The following is a 22426-nucleotide window of genomic DNA, read 5'->3' on the forward strand; positions in this document are numbered from 1 at the left end:
TTGAACCCAACCGTCCACCCTGGCTAGCTTAGTCCTTCCAAAACCATGAAGGTTCCTTTAACTCTGCATCTCCCACCAACCTCTCTATCCTCTAAACTCCTACAGCCTATATTATCTGTATGTACCACCTGCTTGGCATTTTGATCCATGTTGTACCACATTGTTAGCTATGTCAAAAGAGTTTTAAAATGCTGTATTATATTCCTTGCCCGGAGACCCCACTACCCATTTATTATTCAGTGGCTGTCATTGCTTTAGAAGGATAGCAAAACAGCCTTTATTGGCTTTGAGGTTCAAAATAGGATTTTGAAACTTGGAAATAAATGGAATCTTAAAAGAAAGGTGCTTCTGATTTGTGAGAAACCAGCTTTTTGAGAGAGAAAAGATTTGTTAAATTCTAAAAGCTTGCCTGCAGCTATTAAAAACTAAGACCCGGGAGATATATAAAGTTTATTTGATAAACACAGTCTTAGGATGAATGTATAATGACATAAAAGCAAGTTTTCCCATCCCCAAAAAAGTAAAATGCAATGACTGAGAAAGGAGAGGAAAGTAGAGAGGAGAAGTGATCATCTGAATAGCAGGAGGGTGTAACTGCACCCTGCAGCCTCAGCCTGGGTCTTCACAGACACCCAGAGAAGCTCGGGGGCTAGAGAGCAGCTGTGCCCCATTTTTTGGAGGCAGAAACCTTATAGGTGTCCCTAAATGACAGAAGGTATGACAGCATTAAAATCAAAGTGGTAGCGCCGTGAGAAGGATTAGGGTCTTCCCCACAAGTCTACCAAGGTATTAAGAGGGTCACGGGGAGTGTGTGCCACTAAGTATTTAACAACTAGCTCTCTTGAAAATAAAAATCTCTTTTTTAGGTTAGGCAGAGTAATGACCCCTCACAGGTGTCCATGTCCTAATCCCCAGAAGCTGTGAAGGTGTTACTCTGTATGGCAAAAGGAACTTGGCAGATGTGATTCAGTCAGGGACCTCGAGATCACCCTGTATTATTCAAAGGAGAGAAAGAGAGAGAGGTCAAAACAGAGAATAAATTTGTTTTAAGCCACCAAGCTAGCAGTAATTTGTTATAGAATCAACAGGAAACTCATACATGGAGCTTTATTAGGCTAGTTTCAAGCTACCGAGGTGACGTCATTGAACACAAGATGGTAAGACTCACACAGCTCTTGTGAGCGGGTATTTGCTGACTCCACCACATCATCTCCATGAGGGAGTTTGTATTTTCCATGTCTCAAAGAGTCCAGTAGGGGTGGGATGGACTGGCAGACCTGATGAGATCCTACAGTCATGATGAGGGAGACACCAGCAAATACAGTATGGAGCCGCAAAGACAAGAACTATGCCCAGGACTACAGGCTAACATCCGAAGACCAGGTACCCAAGCCATAGCCAGTCCTGATGGAGGAAAATGATAGCCACCCGCAGGAGAGTCCTATTTCATCTTCCTTGGTGGAGAGCCTCTTTCTGGGGGAGAAAAAGAGAGTGAGCAAAAACACTGAAATGATGTAAGACTTAAATTGACCAAATTTGAATCCTGATTTGACTGACATGACTTGGTTCCCTAGAGGTGACTCAACTGCTTCGTAATCCCAAAGAGAATGAAGATGGGGCTCAAAATAGAGATTAGCTTCAGTTCTCTGGTATGAAAAACTGATACCCACGATTCAAATTACTTCCTCCAGATAATGTATAAATGCCTTAGGAAATGCAGCAGGTCTTCTATCTACCCACCATTGAATCTTTTTTTTTTAATTTTTATTTATTTATGATAGTCACACACAGAGAGAGAGAGAGAGAGAGAGGCAGAGACACAGGCAGAGGGAGAAGCAGGCTCCATGCACCGGGAGCCCGATGTGGGATTCGATCCCGGGTCTCCAGGATCGCGCCCTGGGCCAAAGGCAGGCGCCAAACCGCTGCGCCATCCAGGGATCCCCCACCATTGAATCTTAAGGGGCATCACAATGTTGCCTGACAGGAAGCATAACAGAATCAGGTGCATGGTTATTTCAGCATGGTTCTCCACCTGGGATGTCCACTGGCATCACATGGAGAGCTTTCCAGTGTGCTGATGCCTGAGTCTTACCTCCCAGAGATTCTTATTTAAGTGGTCTGGTGTGAAGCCTGGGGACTGGGGATTCTAAAAGTTCTAATGTCCAGCCATAGTTGAAATCTACTGCTCAACCATCCTACTTCTCCTGGAGACAGTTTTGGAGTCAAATTAATCCAGGTTTGGATATTGATTGGATATGATTCTACAAAATGAACTTGGATAAATGATTGAATTTTTCTAAAGCTCAGTTTCCCCACCTGTAAACAGACTAATGATATCTAAGTAGAGGGTATCGAGAAGATACTGTGTATATAGAGCCTTATATATGGTGCAAATTCATTTCTGCTAGGTAATGACTACCATCCTATAATATTATGTTAAAGACTGCCTGTGAATCCTCTTTCTGCAGTCATTGGATATTCTACTTATATAAAATCAATAGAGTCTTCCCATGCACCTAGAATAAAAATATTAAGGCACAAATCTTTCATCTTATATAATTATCCCATTTGGAAAATAAAAAGCACAAATGGTACTCCATGGTTTGCTCGTGTATCAAAAAGGAAAGCACCTTCTTCATTGAAAACCATGTCAAAAAGCTCCCAAGACTCATTCTCATTATGGACCAAATGAGGTTTTTCTGGAGTAGAGGTGATAATATGTTCTCAGGCTTCTGAATATCAAACATACGAAGGCACTTAGGGACCTCCCAAACATATATTTCAAGGATAAAAAATCTTTTCATCTTCAAAGACTCCACTTACTATTCAACAAAGATGATTACAAAATAAGACAAATGGAATTACTCTGCCTCAGAGGTGCTGTATAAAAATATATACATGTATATATACAAAAGTAGTTGAGAAAGATCAGAAGATACAGCACGGAAGGTATAAATGAAGTCTCCAGAGATGACCCTTGCTACTGTTTCCCATTATTTTATTAATGAATATGGGAGAGGAAAGATCAAAGGGGCAAGTCTACAAAACAGAGGGCTATGGTTAAAAGCAAAAGCTCTGGAATCAAACCCTCTAGTTCCAGCCTAATTCCGTCCCTTACTTAACCTCTGTGTGCCTTGGTTTTTCTCATGGATAAAATCAAGATAATGAGAGTGCCTGTATCAAGTGGCTGTTGGGAGGATCATAATGGTACTAGAATGCTCAGTGCAGTATCCGGTACAGCAAATTACCAATAAGCATTAACTCACTATGGCTACTAAAAATATTCATAAAGAATACACTAGAACCGTACAGTCCAATGAAGTATCCCCTAGCCATATGTGGCTGTTTAAATTAAATATAGATCAATAGAAACTAAACAGAATTAAAAATACAGTGGCTCAGTTTCACTAGCTGTATTTCAAGCCCTCAGTAGACACATGTGGATAATGACCACCATAATGGCAAGAGGAACATTTCCATCACCACAGATATTAAAGTGTCTGCTCAAGGGACAAATAGCAAGCTCTGAAGTCTCTCTCATTTGGTTGAAGGTGAAAGATAAACCTCTCCTTTTCCTCCTCCACTGAGTAGGGAAACACACAAGGCAGTGGTATTACTCCAGAAGAAATCCTCTCTGTCAAGGCCATGTCCCCTCAATCTCCAGATGGATGCTGCTGCTGTGGCTCAATGCATTTGTTTTACAATCACCAAGCAAGGTCCTGCTAGGTGGTCTTGCATTCAACTTAGGATGTAGAGACACTTAGCAACTAGGATATTACTGGCAGGGTTTAGGGCCTCTGACAGAATTTGTATTGTCTCAGCTGTCCCTTCTTGGTGTATCAATGTCTTTAAGTCTCCCTAAAATTTCTAACTCACTGGTTCTGATTTCATGTGAACTAGAAAACTAGATAAACAAAGTTCTTATATAAAAGTAAGACTCCAGAAAGGGCTTTTAATCCTTTGCAAGGATGTCAATGCACAAACACTTAGGGACTTTTGTTTGTTTTCTCCCTTTCTGACCCCTGCCTGTATGCTGGAGAGCTGGGAGTACCACATACGCAGCTAACGGGCAAGGCTTCATTTGAAATATCACAGGGCAATAAGGATGTATGAACTGATTCTTTGGGAAAGAGTAGAAGAAATAGAAAAAATAATAGAAGGAGTAGAAAGAAATATCTCCAACTAGCAAATCTGTGAGGAGTACAAATTTAGACAAATGGCCAGTTATATTCAGTCATAAGCGAATGATATCAAATCATTCATGGATTGGCAAAATCCTTTCTTCAAATATAAGGCACCAAAAAATCTATTGTAGAGACTTGGGCAGTATATTTAATCATGTACACATTTTAATGTGTAGCTGGATACTTTTTGGCTGTGTCTGTACACATTGGTCAGCTTAAGGGGAAAAGACGAAATCACCCAGATGGGCATTCTTCATGTGAACCTAAGTATAATATTACTTGCTAAGCTGATTTGTCTATAGGAGTGCGTGAGAGATCAACTAACTCGGGCCATGCAGGATACAAGAGGTGATCCTGAGTTGTTAGGTATGCTGTATCAATCCCTATACACATCCTAGTGGTACAAAGAACCACTCTTCCATTATAGCAGTAGAGTCCATGAGTGCCTAGAAAGCAGAAGGACTTAGAATCAGATTACCTGGATTCAAATCCCAGTCTCAAGTCATTTTCTTTTTAGATTCATTTATTTATTTGAGAGAGAGAGCAAGCATGTGTAAACAGGAGGAGGGGCAGAGGAAGAGGGAGAGAGAGAGAATCCTCAAGAAGACTTCCGATTGGGCAGAAAGACCAATGCAGGGCTCGACCCCAGGACCCTGGGATCATGACTTGAGCAGAAGGCAGACACTTAACCAACTGAGCCACCCAGGAGCTCCCTTAATTTTCTAATCTACAAAATGTAGTTACTAATAGTCCTTGTCTCACAGAAGTTTCATTTATAACAGCTTTATTGATCTATAATTTATTATATACTATAAAACTTACCATTTTAAGTGTAAAATGCAGTAGTTTTAGGATATTCACAGATTATGGAACCATCGCTACTAACTAACTCTGAAACATTTTCATCACACCGAAAAGAAAGAAATCACTAGCAGTCACTTTGCTTTCCTCCTTCTGCCTCCCCATCAGTGGCAACTAATAATCTAATTTTATCTTTCGGGATATGCCAATTCAGGACATTTCATATAAATAGAATCATACAAGATGTAGTTTTGTGACTAATTTCTTTTACTTAGCAGAATGTTCTCAAGGTTCATTTATGTTGTAACATGTATTAATACTTCATTCCAGGATGTCTGAGTGGCTTAGTCATTTAAGTGTCGGATTCTTGATTTTGGCTCAGATCATGAACTCAGGGTCCTGGGATCCAGCCCCAGTGGGGCTCCGTGCTCAGTGGTGAATCTGCTTCTCTCCCTCTCCCTCAGCCCTCCCCCACCAGGTGCATGTACACACACATGCTGTTTTCTAAAATAAATAAATAAATCTTTTAAAAAATACTCCATTCCTTTTTATTACAAATTAATATTCCATCGTATGGATTATTACATTTTGTTCATCCATTTATCAACATTGATGAACATTTGGGTTATTTCTACATGTTGGTTATTCTGAATAATGTTACGATTAATATTTTGGTACAAGTTTTTATGTGGACATAAATTTTCACTTCTAAGATTTTATTTATTTATTCATGAGACACACACACACACACAGAGAGGCAGAGACACAGGCAGAGGGAGAATCAGGCTCCATTCAAGGAGCCAGATGTGGGGCTCTATCCCGGGACCCCAGGATCATGCCCTGAGCCGAAGGCAGGCACTAAACCGCTGAGCCACCCAGGGATCTCCTAAATTTTCACTTCTTTTGAGTATTTACCTATGAGTGGAATTTCTGGGGCATATGGTTTGGGTTTGTATTTCCCTATGACTAACGATGTTAGACATCTTTTCATGTGCTTATTAGCCACTCATATATATTCTTCAGAGGAATGTTTATTCAAAACCTCTGCTCATTTTTTAATTCGTTGTCTTTTAATTGCTGAATTGTAAGATTTATTTTTGTATATTCTTGATATGTCTCACCTCAGATATATAGCTTGCAAATATTTTCTCCTATTCTGTGGATTGTCTCTCCACTTTACTGATGGTGACCTTTGAAGCACAACATTTTTCATTTTTATGATTTTCATTTTATCTCTTTTGTTGTTGTTGTTGCTTCTGTTTTTGGTGCCACATTTAAAAAAACCACTGTCCAACCTAAGGTCATGAAGATTTACTCCTATGTTTCCTTCTAAGAGCTTCCAGGTTGTAGCTCTTACATTGAGGTCTATGTTCCATTTTTACATCATTTTTGTATGTAGTGTGAGGTAGAGATTCAAATTTATTCTTTTGTATTTGGACATGCAGTTGTCCCAGCACAAATTTTTAGAAAGACTATTATTTCTCCCACTGAATTATCTTGACTCTCTTGAAAATCAATTGACCATGAATATAAGAATGAATTTCTGGATTCTCAGTTCTATTCCATTGCTATCCATGTCTATCCTTAAGCCAGTACCACATTGTCAATTAATTACTGTAGCTTTGTAGTGTGTTTTGAGATGGGAAAGTGTGAGTCTCTTTGTTCTTCTTCAAGACTGTTTTGGCTATTCTCTGTCCTTTATATTTCCATAAGGATTTTAGGATCAGCAAAGACATCAGGGCCTGCAAAACAGCTGGGATTTTGGTAGGTATTGTGTTGAATCTGTTTATTAAATGCTCTGTAAGAAGCTGAATGGTATGGGGAAGAAAGCACTGGGCTAGAACTTAAGAAATGTAGGTTCTTGCCCTTTAAAAAATCACTTCTATTCCTAGGGCTTCAGTTTCTTCAACTGTAAAATGTAAAAGTTAAGCTATGTTGATTTGGGATATCCCACTCAAATTCAAGATTCTAAGGCTCTATATCTGTCTCAGGTTTGAGAATACTCTCGGTTGATAAAAAAAAAATATCAACAGGAGCACCTGGGTGGCACAGTCAGTTAAGCATGTGACTCCTGGTTTTGGCTCAGGTTGTGATCTCAAGGTCATGAGATTGAGCCCTGCATCAGGCTCTGTGATCAGTGAAGAGTCTGCCTGATATGCTCTATCCCTCTCCCTCTGCCCCCGCTACTCATGCTTGCTCTCTCTCTCAAGTAAATAAATCTTTTAAAAATGAACAAATGGGGATTAAGGAGCACCCTTGCTGTGATGAGCACAGTTGTTAAATCAGTATCATGTATACCTGAAACTAATATAACACTGTATATTAACTAACTGGAATCAAAATTAAAACTTTTTTAAAAAGTTTTAAAAATCAACAGTTTGGACCCATCAAACCAAAATTCCTGGAAACCTGGCAAACAGACTAATTCTGGAGATAGAGAAGATCCTAGTTTGGAAGGATCCTTTCTTCTACTAGATTAAATATAAGCCAATTTCAACCAAACAGCTTGTTATAAAACCTGCAGTTATTAATGGGCTCTCACGCTGTTGTTCATATGAATGTGTTTTTAAAACTATATTTGGTGTAGAGCCACTTAAAATAAAATCTAGTTATATGTTAAATATCTATAATTTCATCAAGCAGTATAAACCCAAAGGGAACATATGCTAATTACTGTCTTAATGAATATAGATTATCTCAATGATTAAATATTAAATACATAATTATTTAATATATAACCCATTTTCCCCCTAATTTTTAAGGTGACATTCATAACCATAAACATCTGGCACAAGTACGTCTATTTTTTTACTTTTTTACCCTCCAAATACTCTCTAGTACTAGCTAGTTAAATATATTGGAGCTCATGTTTAAGTTCTCAAGAGGTCTAAACATCTGTTAGGCATATATCAGTCATGGAAGGCACAAAGATAAGCAATATATAGTCCTTATTCTTAGAATGCACTATTATCATTGGGAGGTCAAATATTTAAGAAGAGAATCACAGTACTATGTAAGAAGCATATAACAAGAGCATAAGAACTGTTTTAAGAATACAGAGGTACTATCGAGGCTATTGACTTCTGTAGGAGGGTAAGGTGGATCTGGGAAAGAGTGATAAATGAGGCCAGACTTCAGAGCTGAAGACACAGCTTGTATTGATGTGGGACATGGGAAAACAAGAAGAATTGTGGATAACTCCAAGATGTCTAGCTTGGGACTTGCTTGTCTAGTTTGTCTCGATGGTGATGAAACTTTAGAGAAGTTATTCTCATCTACAAACAAGTTCTCATGATGTCAGTGGAACTGAACTCCAAGCAAAGAAAAACACTAACCCATATTGCCTCCTCCCTCACTCTAAACTAGAAAGCAGAATTCCAAAGTATGATTTTAAAGTTCCTTTTTTATATTTCATCCAAAAGATTATTGCATCACACAGCTGTCCAAATAGCATAGCTTCACTGACTAAAACAAATAAGAATCAATGATGAAGGTTAGTTATTCCTAATGATACAATGTTTCTTTTTCCAATATTGGTGGTGTTTTCTGTCTCCTCCCACATGATGAATTTTTATATAGAAATAAAAATGATATTGATTGTATTCTATGCAATATAAGACCAATAATTATCACTTTCCCTGGAAAGTATCTGAACTGGAGCAGTGACACTAATATCAGACAAAATAGATTTTAAAAACAAAAAGGTTATTAAAGATAAAGATGGAAATTTTATAATAATAATGATGAAAGGGTAATTCCATCAGGAAAATAAAACAACATATATGTACCTAACAACGGAGACCCAAAATACACAAAGCAAAAACTGATAGAACTGAAGAGACAAGTGAACAAATCAATGAAAATAGTTGAAGAGTTCAAAACCCCACTTTTGATGGTGGATAGAACAACTAAGCAAAAGATCAATGAGGGAGGGAAGGAGAGACTCTAGCAATGTGTTCCTATCATCCCATATGTTTCTGTAAATTTGGGAAAATAATATATTTAAGTGAAAGTATTTAAGATCACTGTCTCTTCACACTCTGACTTCCCCTGTGTCACATCTGTTCTCATGTCAGGAAGCAATGGAATAACTACAGGAATCATGGGATTTGGGGGGCAACTTTGGGAATCTAAGGAAGAGTTGAATTTAAGACACATTTAGTGTGAGTCGAACATACCTATGTGGTTTACAGTTATCTCTAGCTTTCCTCGGGGGCAATGGCTTTCAGGAATACTCCCACTGTCCATGGTGCCAACTCACCCAGGATCATAAACACAAAGGTACAGAGGCAGAGATTATAATGAAAAGTGAATCTGTCCTATAGCACCTAGCACCGGAACTGTTTAGGTAGTGGAGGAGAAACCAGATTCAAAATGGAAGAACCCGAACCTAGCTTGTAGAAAATTTCTCAAATCATCAAAAATGTAAAATTGCAAGCAGAGGAAACAGGGAAATCCTTTCCTTTCTGGAAAATATTTAATAATCTGTCATTTGCAAATATAAAATTACCATCTATTTTTGCCTTTTTAGTGGGAAACATGGATTTATCAGAATTCGTTTATTTTTAGGGCACAAACTTATCAAATGATGAGCGTATCTGTAAGGTAAGTCATATATTTTATGCATCACAACTATTAACAATAAAATACATTTTTAATCAACCATGTTAAGGCTGAAAATATGGCAAAAATCTTATGTTTTTCCCATGAAGAAATGCTCAATATATGCAGCCAAAAACTATATATGGAAAAATGCTATTATGAACATGTCTTACTCTGCTTATGCTGCCATAACAAAATACCACAGACTAAGCCGCTTAAACAACAGACATTTATTTCTCACAGTCCTGGCATCTGGTAAGTTCAAGATCAAGGTGCTGCCAAGCCACATTTCATTCAGAGGCCTTTTTCTCTTAGCTTGTAGGTGGCTGCCATCACACTGTGTGCTCACATGACCTAGCCTTTGTGCACATGCTAAGGAGAGATTGAGAATGAGCTCTCTGGTGTGTCTTATAAGGGCCAAAGAGGACTCCACCCTCATGACCTAATCTAGCTGAAATTATCTCCTAAAGGATCCATCTGCAAGTACCCTCATATTAGAGGTTAAGGTTTCAACATATTCACATTACTGTGTACAATAATTAATTAAGAAAAGTATTATATATTTAATGATGTTTGTGATATTTGAAAGCTCATTAACATTTGCAGTTTATGGTGATTTATTTTCTCTTCCTAAATAAGCACTCACTTTCATACCTAATTTTGTTTTTTTACAGTTTCATACTCTTTCTCTCAAAGAGGATCCCAATAATTGTATAAGCTTTCAGCCACATAAAAATTGGAACCCCTCCTGCCCTCAACAGCACCTTTCCATGCTCCATATCCTCCAGTTCTTTAAGTCTTCATTAAAGCTGTCCATCTTAAACACAACCTTCAACTTGCTACCAATCATTTACCATGAAGTTCTAACCAAACATGAATTTCTACCTATTCTCAATATCCTAAATTACGCATCTTGAGAACAAATCTGATAAAAGCAGAAAGAAGTTGAATAAGCAATCACTGTCACTCTTACAGAGTCATAAAGAGGATAAGATCAAGGCACTTGTACATTATTTGTTTCTATATTTTCAACATATCCAACCTTCTCCACCAGAGGGTGTAAATGCCAAGAGTTACAGGCAACATATTTTCCCCAGTGCCACTGTCTTCTCCAACCCTCAGTTCCCATGGCTGAATTTAGCTTATCTTCACTCAGGGTTGATTGCCTCCCACCGGTCCTCCAGTCCACCATGGCAATTTGGCTTTTTTTCAGGCGTCCTTCAGTCCATCAGTTGTTCCTGTGTGGGTCTGCATTCCAGGTGTCAGCCCCAAGTAAATCTTTTTCCAAGAGGGCTCCTTAGCTCCAAAGTGAATCAGTCACTATCAATAAATTCAGGGGGGTGGGGGGGGGGTAGGAAGCAGCCTCACACTCCCACGTTGGAAACACAGCACACATTACACAGAACACAGCTCACTTGGACTTCATAAGGGCTCACTACTATCCATGGAGAAAACTGCCATGTGAACACACAAAGTGTGAAGCTTTATTCTCTCGCTGGGACTCAGAGGCAGAGAGATTTCTGAACAAAAGAGCTCACTGTGGTGTATAAATGATATTGATCTCTGCAGTTGGCACTGAAAGCTGGAGCAGCTACATGGCATTTTTTAGACTTTCATCTCTAAATCCAAGCTGGCAGTCTGGTGTCAAATACAACAGAACCCTTTTCCATCAGTACCTCACCCAACAGATGGAGGAATATTCTGATTTACTGGAATCCAGGTAACCATGCCTTTCAGTGTACTGGAATATTTCACTTACTCTTCTTTCAGAGAAAGGCTAATCACAAAGATACCCCCAAGACAATGAAATGAAAAACAAAAACACAACAAAAAATCTTGTGAGTGACGTTAGCAGCCCCTAAGAAGTGTTCTTAAAATGTTTGAGGGTCATTGATTGTCCATCTCAATAGCCAACCTTTCTTGCAATTCCGTAATTCCTATAATACCTTGCTGTTATTTTGTTCACAATGCTCTATTGTTTAAGGCAGGAAAACAAAATGTGAACATTTTAAAAGGAATTTCAGCAAGGGCCGAAGCATAAACGATCATTTAACTTAATCCTCAGCGGGCCAGACAATCCAATTAGAACCTTGTTGCTTTAACATTTTGAAAGATTATGCTTTTATTGTATAAGTATCAATGGTTTAATTTAAAGGTGGTTTCTTTGGCATAGATAGTTATTTGGAATATTTCCTAATTTAAATTATTTGAATAGAATTATCTTTAGTTATCACTGAAAGGTCCACTTTGGGGCCATCTTCTTTTTCCCTGTGAGTCATTATTATTAGTGCTGATAACAGTGGTGACAGTCTACAGCACATATATATGCCTCTCTAGATTATATGTCACTTTTTTATAGTGTGTCTCACATTGATATTTAAATATTGTGCTCTTTAATTTTACTTATTTATATCCTGTATCTTCAACTAAAGTTTAAGTAACTTGAGAAAAGATAATGAATCTTATTCATTTTGTATTCCACCCACTTCTCACAAAATGCCTGAGATATAATAGATTCCAAAAAATATATATATTAGTTTTCTTCATGCACAGAGGGACGTACGTATTCATTGTGTTAGATAATGTGAGTTGTGGCTTAGCCAAAATTGGTCAAATACCATTTAAACATGTCATGAACAAGGCAATAAGAAAAAGAATCTCATATGCTATCCCATTAAATATCACAACAGCCTTGGAGAGACCATTTGCAATTCTCATTTTACAGGGAAGTTTGAGAGTCACAGATGAAAAAAAAAAAGTGTTCAATACTACACTTCTAGTATGTTCTGGAACAGTAATGCAAAATTACATCCAAAATCCATTTCCCTATCCTGAAACAAGTGGCTTCTGTCAGAAAATATATCTTCTGAGCCCTCCACCAATTCATTTGGAGTTTCTATGCTTTAGTAAGAATCCTGAGGGCACAAAACAGAGAACCAGGAGAGGGTCTGCATTCTTAGACCAAGGATGTAATATTTTTGCTGTCCATCCTTTATAGCCTGTAGTTACTTCTGGATGCCAGTTCTAGGATTAATTGAACACCCAGTTCTGGATGGGCTAAAGGATACTCGCAGTGGTTCAGCCTCAGAGTTCCTTTCAGTCCTATCAGGATCCTTACTGGTATTTTCCAGAGCATTCTCTATGGTGTATAGTATGCACAGTATCCAAAGCAGCCCAGAGCATCCAGATAGCTACATACAGTTGAGGATAGAAATATCCCATGGGGGGGAAAAAAAAAAAAACTCTTCTCAAACTCAATTTCCACTCTTAGTCTCATTCCACAAAATCTGACCATTTTATGCCTCCTCACACCAAATATATGTGTTCATCTTGTCCCCTTGGGAGCCACCAGCAAAAATACCTTCAAAAGGAACAAAGCAAAAGCTCTTGAGAGACATATACATATCTCTCTTTTCTGAGGGAAGGATAGGAAGAGTTTTATCATAAGGTTGGATTTATTTTCATGATCTTAATTTTATAATTAGGAGCTTATATGTTTTTTTCTGGGTATACTAATAGGTAGAGTTGTGGATTTGGTACAGTTGAGTTTTTAATTTTTTTGTGGGAAGAATAACGGTCCAAAAGATCTCCATGCTATAATCCCCAGAACCTATGAATATGTTACCTTAAATGTCAAAAAAGGATTTTACAGATTGATTAAGGTGATGGACTTTGAAATAGGAAACTTCTCCTGGATTATCCAAATGGCCCAACTTAATTACATGAGTCCCTAAAATCAAGGTATTTTCCCTGCTGTGGTCAATCATAGAGAGACAAATTGAGAAAGAAAGAAAGAGAGAGAGAGAGAGATCAATCTGATGATGAAAGGAGGATCAGAGACATTTTATATTGACGGCTTTGAAGATGAATTAAGGGGACTATGAACCAAGAAATGTAAAAAGTCTCAAAAAGCTGGAAAAGTGAAGGAAATGGGTTCTCTTTCAGAGCCTTTAGACAGGAACACAGCCCTGCTAGCACCTTTATATGAGACCAATGAGACCAACGTTAGACTTCTGAAGTACAAAACTGTAAGACAGTAAAGCTGTGTTTTTTTCTAAACCACTAAGTTTATGGTAATTAGTTATGCCAATAATAGAAAACATATTTTGACATAGATGTAATCTTGACAAATTATAAACAAAATTTTATAAACAGAAACACTGCCATGGAGGAACCATTAAAATTTACTTAATTAAATTTTTCAGAATAATACTTGTACTTCATTTTACAAATCAAATAGTACAATAGGACTTGTAGGGGAAATAAGTAGTTCCCTGTCTTATACACACCTCCACTCCTAGTCCTACTTTCAGAAATAACCACTTTTTAAATTTTTTAAATTTTTTTTAAGATTTATTTATTTGAGAGAGAGCATGAGAGGAGGAAGGGGCAGACGGAGAGGGAGAAGCAGGCTCCCCGCTGACCAGGGAACCCAACGTGGAGCTCAATCTCAGGATCCCGAGATCATAACTGAGCTGAAGCCAGATGCTTAACAGACTGAGCCACTCAGGTGCCCCAGAAATTACCACTTGTAACTCCTGACTGCTTTTTGTAGTTTTCCATTAGAGCTTTGCATCATTTAATGATATGCTCACTCCACTATTTCTTGATTCATTAATGTCCAGCATTATTGTTTGACTTTACGATATGATGAAGATTTAGCTCATTTTAGACCATTTTCTTATTCACCTCAGAATATAAATCACTGTTTTGGGGATTTTTTTTAATTGGTTACATTTTCTGGCTTGAAATAATGCACTCCAACATTTCAGCCCCTACCAACAACCACAGCCAGGTCCTTTTGTCATTTATACTTTTTAAGATGCCATGCCGATGTTCCCATCCACCTTTCCACTCCTCACATGCAGTTTTGCCTCCAAGATTTTGTCATCTTAATTTTATTTTTACATTTCAAAGTTACTAATATTTGAAGTCTTTTTTTTTATTGTATTTATTAATGGTAGACACACACACACACACACACAGAGAGAGGCAGAGACACAGGCAGAGGGAGAAGCAGGCTCCACACAAGGAGCCTGACGTGGGACTCAATCCTGGGACTCCAGTATCACGCCTGGGGCCGAAGGCAGGTGCTAAACCGCTGAGCCACCGAGGGACCCCTAATATTTGAAGTCTTAAACCAAATTCAAGTCTTGAGATTTAGATAATAAAGTTTATACTATCATGACTATGTAAATATTATTTGTAGCAGGGCCAAGAAGTCTTCTCTGATTATAGTTTCTTTCTTATACGGCCTTTTGTCCTGATATTTCCATTGGTCTTTGTTATCTTCTTGCATTCTTTGCCTTCATTGAATTCATAAGTCTTTCCATTTCTCTGGGATAATATCAAATCTCTTAAATGCCCTCCTGGAGTTTTTTGTTCTCCTGCTTCCATAGGACTCTTATTCTCAAAGTTTGCTGAACTTCCCTTTATTATTCTCCCAAACAATTCTTTCTTCCTAGATCCTAAATCTGCATGATTCTTGGTTTACTTCTTCATTTTCCAGGATGTAAACATGGAGTCGGGACTTTTCTCTATTGAAAAATATCAGTTTTCTGATTGAGAAATAAAACAAAAAATAGAAATGTTTATAAAACCATTTCTTCTGAGTAGTTCGCTCTACATCTATTTAAATTGTAGTACTTCCTGTGGTTAATAATGGACCTATAAAATGAATGTGTACAATGCATGAAATTGCCATAACTCTTAAAATAATCATTTTATTCATAGACAAGCTGATGGGCTGCATTTGGTTACAACTTTTCTTTCTAATATAGTACTGATGCTTACTTATTCCTATACTGAGAATTATCACCCTAGGGATCTTTCCCTTGAGGTCTAAAATGACAAAAATGCAAAACCAATGGTATGGGAATTTACTTCCACAGTCATGACTTTCGTTTCTACAGTACTGTACAAAAATTGCGAACACATTCACAGAATTTATCTCATTTGATTCTAAAGGTGATCTGAATTGAACATGTTCATTATTGTTCTTGTTTTATAAAATTACAAGGTTCGGAGAGGTTAAATGAAAGCTCAAAGCTATGCATATTATAATAGGTGAAACTAAAGCAAACTTTCTTTTCCCGATTCAAGTGTTCTTTCTATTGAGTAATGTTGGCTTTCTAGTGACCAGGTAAAGCCAGTGACTATTTGGAGAAAGGCTTTAGTCCATGAGTATGGACCTCAGTTGCTGAATTTACAAAGAGATTTGATATAATTTACAAAACATTTTATCCAGTTCTTTTTTTCTTCTGCCCATCTTTGAAGACAGAAATATAAATAAAATAGCAGGTGAGGAAGAAGGTGAACTTTATGCCAACCAACTGTGTTTTCTTCAACTACTAAAACTAGAACAATTGAAATTAATGATGAGTAAATGGTGGTAAGAGACAGAGGTCTTGAGTATGACTGGGACTTGAAAAATCACCTAAGGAGGACATAAATGATAAAGCCAATCAATCATTGGGATTCAGAGATCAAGAGACAGAAGGGCTTTTCTTAAACTGAAATTAAGTCATGTATGCAAAAGTTTTAAATATAATATAAGAACAGGGTAAATTGGGGATCCCTGGGTGGCGCAGCGGTTTGGCGCCTGCCTTTGGCCCAGGGCATGATCCTGGAGACCCGGGATCGAATCCCACGTCGGGCTCCCTGCGTGGAGCCTGCTTCTCCCTCTGCCTGTGTCTCTGCCTCTCTCTCTCTCTCTCTGTGACTATCATAAAAAAAAAAAAAAAAGAACAGGGTAAATTAAATACATTGCCACAGGTTAAATTAAATATATTGGGCAATGTTTGTATAATCTGCCATGATAGCCATTGTTGACATTTAAACTCTTTAAATTTAAAGAGGGACCAGTGGAATCTTTAACATGATTAGGGCAATGGACATAAAATATTTTCCTTCTACGTTCTCTATTACATACCCACAGCTAGTTCATAGTATGGTACATTAGTTTGCATAACTTCTACAGGGACCAAGTGTCCCTCCAATTCCCCTCAAAGAGTAAACAGGCTGTGCCAGAACCTTTCAGGAAGATAAATAAATCATTGCAAATAATTTAATTTCCTTTATCTGTCACAAAATAATAATAATAATAATAATAATAATTAATAATTAATAATAATAATAATGGCTTTTGCTTAATGAACACTTGTCAAGTGGAGAGAAGGTAGCAAAAGAAATAGCATATGCTAAAATATATTTATTTATATTCAATTAAATAAAACCAGATGAAGCTTAGCAGAGAATACTATTTTTTAAAAAACTGTCTTTTCTCCAAAGGTTTGTCCACATAAATTGTCAAGCTTGTTGGACACAACCAACTTCCCAATTTCAATAAAAATAAGCACAGCTGATTCTGTTTTGACAACTTATCAATAAATAATGTTCTTATAAAAAGTTCTGCAGTTGGTAAAATAGATACAAGACTCCACATTCGTGAAATATTTGGTCCCTTCTTAATCCTTTCATCATTTTTTCACCACTGCGATGGCAGAGACCATTTCTATCTTATTCAAAATTGCAATCCCTGTAGCTAGCACTTTATAAGTATTCACAAGGAAAGAATAAGGAAAAAAGGAAGGAAAGGGGAAAACCACAGAAAGCCAAACAGGACCATCTTCATAAAGTACATCATGAGTTGGCTGGTTAAGGACGTCAAGACAGAGATCCACCTCTAGTGCTTTGGCTTATTCTCAGCTGCATTCACAAATAACAATGCTAAAGCAGGTAATGTACCTATGTCCATGGGATGTGCGTGTGTGTGTGTGTGTGATACATTTCAATGGTTCCCCATATCTTCTACTGTTTTTCGAATCTCCCTATGCTATTTATAGCCAATAACCTATAGAACTCAATCAAAAGCATAACAGCTTTTTGAAAGCAACTTCTCATAACATTCATGAAAAAAATCAATGTAACAAGTTGATTATGTGTCACATGATGGGTAGCTTTTTTCCTGTTGTATAAAAGTTATCTTAGCCATTTCATACCAATTTCCTCAACTCTACTTCTCCCCACATCAACATTTCTCTCTATCTCTAGGGTTATCATCTTCCGTTTTCTTCAGCATCTGAGGAGTATCTCAGGCAAATCCCTCCACTTCATCTCCTAGAGCTTCCTCTGAGACTGGATTTCATCAGTAGACCCATTTTTGCCACACTTCCAGTCTTATTTTTCACTCTGGATTTTTCCTTTGCATACCTTTTTACTACTGTTGGTTAAAATTTAGAGTTACATTTAGAATTAGATCCAAAAGTTCAAAAGAGTCTTGACAATCTTAGTCTGTCACTCTCCTCTCTGCCTCTTTCTCGGTGTCTCTCTCTCTCTCTCTGTCTCTTTCTCTCCTCAGACCTTCTCTCTCTCTCTCTCCTGTCCTCTGTATGTGTGTGTGTTTGTATTCTTTACTTCTGGGTCTTTCATTTTCAAACATTCTCATTGTCCTTAGTGCAATCAATACCAGAGAGGGGGAAAAATGCCTCTTCCCTAATGACTGCAGAAAAAGTCCCAGGGAGAGCTCTTAATCTCTTGGCCAGAGTAATGTGCTCATCCCTGAACCAAAAGATAGAATGCTCTTATTGACTAGTCTGAGTCACATGGAAATCGTAAAGTACAAGGGAAGAGAGAGGAGAGAATTATCTGCTGCCACACAACATGGGCAGAGGCGAAAAGAGAGGTAATTCTGCAAAAGAAAATTATACAGCACAGGAAAAAAAGTTAATAGCCATCACATGTGTAAATTTAATTAACTTCCTCCAACCATAAAGCATTCTTTTTTTTTTCAACAGTGTTTTCCTCTTAGGATAACAGTCTCTCTTTTTATGACTCCAGGTTTCTCAAAGGAAGAATATAAACTCCACTTGCCATGCATCATCCACTCCCTTTTTTATCCCTTGGAAACTGGCCTCTATTCCAACGCTGACCTTGTCCTCTCAACAGTCACTAATGGTGCTTTCTGCTTTCTCTTCATCTAATACCTCTCTCTACAGCATTTGGCAGTTTATCACCCCTTTGTAAAGTTATTTCCTCTTAAAATTTCCATAACATTCAAATAGCCTCCTTGATTTATCCCTATTCTTCTATAATTAGCTCATCTCTCAATTACTTCTGAACTTACAAAGCACAGAAAGGAGTATTACTTATTTTCCTCTTGAAAAAAACCCAACATGCAGATTAGGTGCTCATAAGTTTTTCCACAATAGCACCTATACATCAATGACCAAAGCAAAAATTCTGAACATTTCTTGAAAATGGATGGGGCACAAAATTTGTATGCCTTAAACACAGAATCCTGTGTGTTAGAAAATAAGTAGGCTCAAAAGGACCTAAAATCATTTAACTCAACTCCATCCTTTTACAAATGAAGTGACTTATCCAACTTCATCCAACTAACTGTTCAGAGACCAAATTGTATCCAGAACTTAGATTGCTCTACTTGAAGTTCAGTGCTTCTTTACTTTATACAACATGGCCTTCCAAAGGGTAATGATTCTGGCTTAAGAACTATACCCCCCCCCCCAAAAAAAGAACTATATCCCATCCATGAAGGAATCAATAATGCAGCAGTATGAATCCCCCATAAATATAGCTAGATTATATCATTAAAGAAATTCCAAGTGAGTGGAAAATACATTTCCAAATCTTTGACAGATTCTATTGTCAAATTATCTCTTTTTTGTCAACATAGGAGGAAAATATTCAAGAACTGCCTTCTAAGACAGGGATTTACCCACAAACTGCTATGTAAAGCAAGCCATAAATTTTTAGGCAGTGCCTTAAAATTATCGAAGCTTTCATGGAATGTTTTCATCCAGAACTATATTGTATAACTTCTAGAGTTGTATAAACAGTCCAATCCACTTCATATTCAAGTTTTCAAGTTTGCAATATTTAAGTAATGTTTCTTTTGGTGTTAACTGGTATCTGGTAATTGACCCACCAACATCCAGCAGTTATATTCTTTGAAAAAAAATGGGAAAAAATAGATAAGTCAAAAAAAGTGACCTATTATTGAACTGCCCTTTGTTCCCATGGGAACTGGCTGAGAAATGATCACTAAAAGGTTTTCTATTAGATCTGACTTTGTGCGTGCATTCAGGTTCACTCAACTGTAAGAAGTAGATAATGGCTAGCTAAGAACAAGAGAAAGGTAATAGAATCAATAGGTATTTCCTCTGAAGAGATACACAAAGTTAGAACTTGAAAAGCTGTCACTGAAGAGTTTCAGGCACAACTGGAAGATGATCTGACCATAGCCAAAGCTTAGGAGATATCACACCCTCTGGATCCACCACTTGGACTTTGGAGTTAACTGGATCTAGATATTAACTCACCAATGAAGAAACTCAGTGAATCTGAAGCAAAATAAAGCAAAAAAAAAAAAAAAAAAAAAAAAAACCCACACCTAAGTACATAAGTCTAACTGTTAGAAACCAAAAAGCAAAAGGAAAAAAGAAAAAAAAATCATAAAATCATCCAGAGGGGAACAAAGAAACCTTGTTTTTCAGGGAAATAGCAAGGAAAATGGCAGCTGACTTCTCAAGAGAAATTATCTTGCCATTAGAAAGGAGAAAAAATGAGTGGGAAATATCAGAAAAAGAGACAGAACATGAAAGACTCCTAACTCTGGGAAACGAACTAGGGGTGGTAGAAGGGGAGGAGGGCGGGGGGTGGGGGTGAATGGGTGACGGGCACTGAGGGGGGACTTGACGGGATGAGCACTGGGTGTTATTCTGTATGTTGGCAAATTGAACACCAATAAAAAATAAATTTATTTTAAAAATAATAAAAATAAAATGAATTATCAAAAAAAAAAAGAAATTGTACTGGCTTTTTTAAAGTGCTAAAAGAAAAACTGCCAATACTAGAATTCTATACTTGGTAAAAATATCCTTGAAAAATGAAAGCAAAAGAAATCTATTTTCATATAGTCATGAAGAAATTCATTGGAATGGACTTTTACTGTAAAAAATAAAGAAATTGCCTTAATCCAAAGGGAAATGATTCCAGATGACAGTTCTTCCAGATGGAGAACTAACAAAGAATAAACAATACCAAAAAGGGATATATGAAAGATTATTGACTGCTTAAGGCAATGATAATAACAATATTTTGTGAAGTTTACAATTTATGTAGAAGCAAACATTATAACAAAAATACCAAATAAAAAGGAAATTATTAAAAATAACTTTAAATCATAATCATGATCATTGTAATCAGGTGAGCAAGTTTTTTTTTCTTTCCCTCCAAAAGTCTGACTCCAGAATATCCCTATTTATAAACTGTGCAGCCAAGCTTTTTCTGATAATCTATTTGGTGACTTCCTTTATTTTTTGTTTTTATATAGTCCTTCTAACATGACATGAGTGAATAATTTAAATTTGTCCTAGGCATAAGTAATACCGTCAGAAATCAATGTTTTAGATCACAGGGTTTTTGTCCTTGTTCCCATTTTAAGGCATATACTGGATAATCACATGCACTAAAAGAAATAGCCCAGGGAGATCTGTTTATGGAGAATGTAGTTTGCAGCAAATCTTGTTTCTTGGGACATTCTTCTGAAAAGGTGTTGTTGTTGTTGACTAACAATGTGAATTATGTATCTTATCATATTAACTTCTTTATTTTATTTACTAGAAAACTTAAAGCCAAATTTGTGGTTCTTTTCTAGATAATGTAGAAATATATATACCCTGTAACTTATGTACATTTGGCCTTCATTATACTTATGTTTTTCCCCATCTTTAATTTCCCTTTACTAACACTTTCTCCTCTACTTTTATTTATTTTTTTTTAATTTTTATTTATTTATGATAGTCACAGAGAGAGAGAGAGAGAGAGAGGCAGAGACATAGGCAGAGGGAGAAGCAGGCTCCATGCACCGGGAGCCCGACGTGGGATTCGATCCCGGGTCTCCAGGATCGCGCCCTGGGCCAAAGGCAGGCGCTAACCCGCTGCGCCACCCGGGGATCCCTCTCCTCTACTTTTATATGCAGTCCTAGAAACTTGGATGTTTCTGTATGTTACTTCAAATCCTTTTTTAAATAAAGGAGGAAATAGATACACAGGTATGTATGCATAATCGTATACACACATTTACCTATCCTGGGATCTTGAAAAGTATTTTCTCATTAACTCATCACAAGCAAAGAGGGAAATGCTTATTATATCCATTTTACATATGAGAAAACAGAATCAGTGACTAGCCCCAGATCACACAATAAATAGGTGAAGCCAGAATTCTCCCCTTTGCTCTAAATTCTATAATTCTTCTTTCATGCCATACAATCTCTTTCATTTGCCTATCATACCATTTATTCATTCATTTCATTAAATGCCTATATATTTATTGCATATTATGTACCAGACTGGGGGTATCATTCAAGATGAATCATTCTAGATATCCCTCTCATGCAGCCTTGCAGGCTCTGTTCTATAACATTAGGTTTCTTTTACAGGAAAGTCTGGTTTGGTAAACTGGATTATAAGTGCATAAGACAGAGATATTTTTGTGCACAGCTCTGTATCATGTCCTACACCCATCCCACACTATCACAGGTCCTCCATGAACTGTGCTACGGTGCTTATCTACATTCCTTCAGTTGGCTTTAGAGTAAATGAAGTTATGAAAACAATGAGGTATCAGCATGGCAATTAGTGGAAGATTTTTCTAAGTAATCCAAAAATCATTACCATGATAGCAGGATGTTACAAAGCAACACTGAGCCTCACTTTTACACAGTGAGAGGAAAAATGCACAAAGTCTAACTGAACTATGTCAAGTTACACTGAACAGGAGGTAGTTTTAGAAACTTAATCAAGTACGTCAATCT

At 37.2% G+C, this 22426-nt stretch overlaps 1 long non-coding RNA gene across 29 annotated transcripts in view; it reads right to left on the reverse strand.

Annotated features, from left to right (window-relative positions):
* Window positions 1–22426, reverse strand: part of LOC102151911 — a 125225-nt gene that overhangs the window by 47558 nt on the left and 55241 nt on the right. For 11 of the 29 annotated variants that reach the window (XR_005373341.1, XR_005373340.1, XR_005373326.1 and 8 more), the window contains one exon: window positions 1094–1473. The exons of 9 other annotated variants lie outside the window; for them this stretch is intronic. This is a non-coding gene — a long non-coding RNA (uncharacterized LOC102151911). Of the gene's footprint in view, window positions 1–250; window positions 991–1093; window positions 1474–14584; window positions 15146–22426 lie in introns of those variants that run through there. 9 more of the 29 variants (XR_005373334.1, XR_005373327.1, XR_005373328.1 and 6 more) reach the window with 4 other exon arrangements.

This window comes from Canis lupus, chromosome 18 (assembly GCF_011100685.1).
Source record: "Canis lupus familiaris isolate Mischka breed German Shepherd chromosome 18, alternate assembly UU_Cfam_GSD_1.0, whole genome shotgun sequence".
NCBI classification, from domain to species: Eukaryota; Metazoa; Chordata; class Mammalia; order Carnivora; family Canidae; genus Canis; species Canis lupus.